Here is a 6000-nt window from a genome sequence, read left to right as displayed (position 1 = left end):
AGACAGTCAAGGTTACACTTTTTATTTTTAATATTATTACACAGTCAGTATGATCTTCCATACTGTACGCCATGGCATAGCGCTACAAGGGTATGGCTATGGTGCAGCACCACTGGCAATGCATTGCAACCCCACCACTGGGCACGCACCAGAGATCCTATTTGTACTGTAACCCATCAGAACTGGCTATAAGTCACCACAGCGCCAACTGTGCAGACATTGACGCAATTTTGCGGTTTAAACGCAGAGTCAGTTTGTACTACAGGGACCTCTCTCTTAAACAGAGTCAACTATCAGTTGCTGAACACATTAAATCACTAAAGTTTCCAAGTCTGGGACAGCATTGTCATTGACGCAAGTTTGCGCTCTACAGCACAGTCAGTATGTAATACACAGACTTCCCTCCAAACTAAGTCCACTACTGTAGCACTTTCTGAAGTCATGAATTTACTATTGTGTATACTGTACGGTAAGTCTCTGACAGTGCAGAATGGCACAAGTGTAAAAATTCAACAGTACTGTAGCAATACAGACAACTGGGCATGCGCCATGGCATAGCGCTACTCAGTGTATGGCTTGGCTCCACTGGACATGCGGCACACATTTCATTGTGATTGAAACCCGACCACTGGGCATGCGCTGACATTTTGTTATACAGAGACCAGTCTTTTTAACAGAGCCCATTACCACTTGATGGTCATACAAAATCACTATAATGTCCACGTCTATGTCAGCGCCGGCATTGATGCAAGTTTGCGTTCTAAGGTACAGTACTGTATGTACAATAATAAAAATCCTATTTTCGCTGTTTGACTCCTGAAGCACTGGGCATGCGCTCCACATGTACTGTATTGAATACTGAATATTTTAAGTGAAGATTTTAAAAATAATTAAAAAAAACATATTTTCAAGGTCTCGAACCCACGGAACAAGAAGAGGGGAGAAGCAGTGAGACTAGGCATTAGACCGCTAGGCCACACGCTTCACCCATTACTAGAGTTCTGTAGTTTGTAAAGTCTAATGTCTAAGTCTGGGACAGTGCCGACAGTATTTACATTTGCGCAAACACAGTATGATTTCATCTGCACAGTCAGTGGATAATACAGAGCTTAATGATTTCAAACTGGATTAGACATTCTTCTACCGCTTTATTATACCGTACATTCCTGATTCCATGTGGAAAACGCTGTAATACTGTATAGTGTACTGAATCACCGCGTCTGTCAAACAATCATCGGGCGGTGATACAGAACATACCGTACGGTACATTGGAAATCACACGCATGCGCTATGTAGTTTAGGAAAAGTGACACCTGGTGGGCAAAATGTTGTATTACATGTAATGAAATCAGACACATGCGCTATGTAGTTTAGGAAAAGTGACATCTGGTGGGCAAAATGTTGTATTACACATAATGAAATCAGACGCATGCGCTATGTAGTTTAGGAAAAGTAACATCTGGTGGGCAAAATGTTGTATTACACGTAATGACTTTTTTCATTACTAAACTTTCTTTGTGGCGCGACTCATGGCGTGGTGTGTGGCGCGCCATGCGTGGCGCGAGAGATAACGCTGTGATGCCACGTTATAGCTGGGCACATCAGTATTATTCTCATCTTCACCCTCAACAGAGTAATGTCATCATCACACAATATTAGCATATCCCCACCAGAATCCACCATTACAGAAGTCTCTGTACTTTGTTGTAATTGGTGGCAAAGGTCTTCCTCATAGAATTTGTAGTTCATTTTTTCCAGTTTTCCCACATTTGTCGGAAGTAGCCTTCTACGCTGATCACTCAGAAGGTTCCTGGCTGTGCTAAGCACTCTTTCCAAGTACACACTGGAGAGTAGGCAGTTTCAATAAAGCAAAGCTAGTTTGTATAAGGGGCTCAGAATCGCTTATTTTTCTTCCCAGTATTCAAAGGAACTGTGTAAGATGCTAATTTGAACATTATCATTAAAATAATCCTCCATTTACTGATGCTTACTGTATTAGATCGAGTCATGACAGAGGTGTCAATAATTTTGGTCAGTTCTTTTAAACCTGACTAGATGTCATAATTGTGTTTCACTCTGGTGCACTGACTCATTCTCATTACCAGTGACCAGTTTTCTCCTGGCAGCAGCATTTGCAAGAGAAACTAAAGCAGGAGACATTGTCATGTCATGTGCCTCTTGAGCTGACAACTTGAAACTCTTAAGATCTATGTTAAGTTATTTAGGACACTGAAAAGATGTATGCATTTCCACATACCTCTTTTCCCCGGCAAGTGACAGAAACCTTGTGGGTTGCATGCGAGGTTACAGAAGATACCTGACTGTATTTGGCCCTGTCTTCTGCAAAAGGCATTGTAGGGCATGAAACAGCAGTAGCAGGACCACCACTAGTAAATAAAGGCCACGGTCTGAGATTTTCCTTGCCACTGCATGTGGCATGTTGCCAGTTTTATATTTTTTGGCAGTAGATTTTGCCTTTATTATTAAAGGTGATATTTTCTTTAAGATTGTGAAATATTGTTTAGATATCAGGTGCCCTTTCTTAAAACATATTTCCCCTTGAACACCTTTAGTAAATGTTGAAATACTATAACTGGCAGCAGACACTGCACCAGTACTGGGTTGCTGCTCCTGCTCTTCTTTCGACCGATCCATGATTGGTTTTATTATTGACACCAGGATAGGAGTAAAGCTACTGTTGTTCAACTTACTGCCACTACACCAAGTGAACATACAACAATGGAAAGGGGGACTGTCACCCTTTACCATACAGTTTTCTTAAAAGAATGGAGATTTTTTTTTAAACCAGCCAAAAAAAAAATATTTTTCCACTTGTGAATTGTTTTGGGGTGCAGATGATGCCCCCGCACACAGTCACTGACAATGGAAGGAAAATACACTACGCGTTTTATTTAAAATATTTTTTTTTACACAAACAATTGTTTCATGCTATCGTTATCGCTGTACATCATCCCGTGTGTATGCACCATTAGTGTGCAGTTTGTGTGACAAACAAACACACATACACTGACTCTGAGTCAGGGGCATATCTATAATGGGTGCAGGGTGTGCGGGGAACACGGGCCCTTGGATTCAGGGAGCCCCTGCACTGCACACCCTGCACCCATAATATTACTTACCTCTCCGGAGCCCCACGTCGGTGCGGGGGTCCGGCGCTGTAAAACGACTTGAAAATGGCCACGGCGGCCATTTTCACGGTGACCTGTACATACATTATAGACTCTGGGTACACTCTAGTGCCCAGAGTCTATAACTCCGGCGCTGGCCGCGCACAGCTCAGTGCGCTGCAGGCCACCGGGCAGAGAGGAGGGGGCCTGTGTCGGAGACTGCACACGGGCCCCCTCTCCAGGACCACCCCTGCTCTGAGTGACAATGATGCCTGCAGTCACCCTACCCACAGCCACTGCATCTACCTACAACTCTTCCTGTCCTAAAGTGCTCCTAATGGCATTTTGACTAAGTTGAAGTTACAGTAGTAGTGGACACACTACAGTACACAGCCCACAGTCCCACACCCTCTCCCACTGAAATTGGCATTTTTCTAATGGCGTTTTGTACACATCACACAGTCCCACACCCTCTCCCTATGCTATCCTCGGTGAAATGACACTCGATCACATTGAGGGACTGTTATATACGATCCAAAACATGAGAGATCAGATGCCGGGAAGATAACATTTTGTCTCGTTCTGGGTTTCGAACTTGGCGAGCCAGGACTCAGATTTATTCGGGACCCCTAAGTTTGGGTGTGTTTGGTTTCTGCAAAAATTGGATAGCTCATCTTTTATTATAAGCACTATTATGTAAAACCCCATTACCTGTGCGTTACATTTAATATAAGTTTTATTACAAAATACAATATTGCTCTTCCTCTGGTTGGTTACTTCATAATTTCAGAAAGTTAGTAGTAAGTTTATATTTATAAAACCCTTCTCCATTTTGGAAAACTGAAAGTTTGAAGATCTCAGAATATTTCAGGATAATTAAAATCATCGATAATGAGAATCCCATCTTGCTTTGCTGCTAGTTGCATTAGGGGAGTGTGGATCCAAGTTAAAATAAAAATATCTAAATTCCCTTTTAAAAGGTTATTTAGTCTTTAACCTAAAAGGACTGTTAACATTTAAAAATGAAGAGAACAAGGAATATTGAATGTCACATACTGTACATCCTGTAATGTTTTTAAAAGTATAGCTTCCCTATAAAGTTTATTTGGTATATAAAGAGAGAGATTAATTTAGTAAGTTATAATAAGGAATGTTACAAATACGCATGATGATAAGGACCAAGATTCAGACAGTTTCTTTCACAAAGTTGTTTGAATGAGAAATTAATGAAGGATGCCTCAATGTAAAAAAAATAAGAGTTATGGTAGACTTACCTAGATAACTCCTTTTCTTCAAGGTCCATAGGGTTTACAGGGATACAATGGGGATATTATGGTTGTAGACTAGGCACCAAACAGTTAAAACTTCAGCTCCCAGGATGCCTTGGGTCCTCCTCCATATATACCCCGTCCCTATCCATAGGATTTCAGTTTAGTTAACAAGCCTCAAGGCAGGAGAAGGAAAGAAGAGAAGGAAGAGCAATCGTACATCAGAAACGCTCTTACACAAAATGAGGGAATCTGTGCCCAAAAGAAAAACTATACCCATGCAGCCAGGTGCGCCAGGGTGGATGCCCTGTGGACCTTGAAGAAAAGAAGTTATCTAGATAAGCTTACCATAACTCTTATTTTCTTCTATAGGGTCCATACAGATTCACAGGGATACCATGGGGATGTCCTAAAGCAGTTCCCCTAGGGTGGGGGACACTCCTGAGCGGAAAGGAGAGCTCGTCACCCAAAGGAAGCATTTAGGGGGGAAAGTATCAAAGGCATAGAACCTAAGAAAAGTGTGGACAGAAAACCATGTGGCTGCCTTGCACAATTGTTCAGGCAGAGGCACCACAGCTAAATGCCCACGATGGCCCTACAGACCGAGTAGAATGTTCTGTCACCGTGCTTGGGACAGGGAGATCAGCCTGTGTGTACACCTGAGAGATAGTAATGTGTAGCCATCTCACTAGACTCTGCTTATTAGCTGGCCATCCTCGTTTGTCAAAACCATATAATCAGGGGCATTTCTAGAGAGGAGGGGGCCTGTGTGCAGTCTCTGACATGGTCCCCCTCCTCTCTGTCCGGTGGCAGGCAGCACACTGAGCTGTGCGCGGCCAGCACCGGAGTTATAGACTCTGGGCTCTAAAGTGCGAACTCTATAGAGTATGCTCAGGTCACCGGGAAAATGGCCATGGTGGCCATTTTCCCTGTACTGTGCATGCACAAACGATGGGAAAATGGCCGTGGCAGCCATTTTCCAGTTATTTTTACAGCGCCGGACCTCCGCACCGACATGGGACTCCGGAGAGGTAAGTAATATTATGGGTGCTGGGTTTGCCCCGCACACCCGGCATCAATTATAGATACGCCCCTGCATATAATACAAAAACAGCATTTAATTTTCCAATAGAGTTTGTATGCTCCACATAGATACGGAGAGCACAAACTACATCCAGAGAGGTTTCACCTACAGAAAGATTTGGAGTGTGAAAAGCTGGAACAACAATTTCTTCATTCACATGAAAATGTGATACTACCTTAGGAAGGTAACCCTTCTTGTACAAAGAACAGCTTTATCCTGGTGAAAAATCAAAAAATGGGGAGTGACAAGAAAGCGCTGCTAAATCAGAGACTCTGCGTACAGCAGAGATAGCGAGGAGAAGAAGTGTCTTTGCTGTCAACCATTTCAAATCTACAGAGTCCAAGGGGTCTCTTTCTGTGGGCACACCACTGACCAAAAGAATGCCAGACTCTGTAATAGATGAGGGCAGAGGCAGGCTTTCGTGCCCTAAGCATTGTCTGAATTACAGAACTGGAAAAACATTTTGCTCTTAAGATGGAAGATTGAAGAGCCATGCAATCAAAGCCAGACCAGGTAAGTC

The sequence above is a fragment of the Taudactylus pleione genome, unplaced genomic scaffold (genome assembly GCF_031769625.1).
Source record: "Taudactylus pleione unplaced genomic scaffold, aTauple2 ptg001563l, whole genome shotgun sequence".
NCBI lineage: Eukaryota > Metazoa > Chordata > Amphibia > Anura > Myobatrachidae > Taudactylus > Taudactylus pleione.
The sequence above is the reverse complement of the archived record's forward strand: the minus strand, read 5'-3'. Positions refer to the sequence as shown.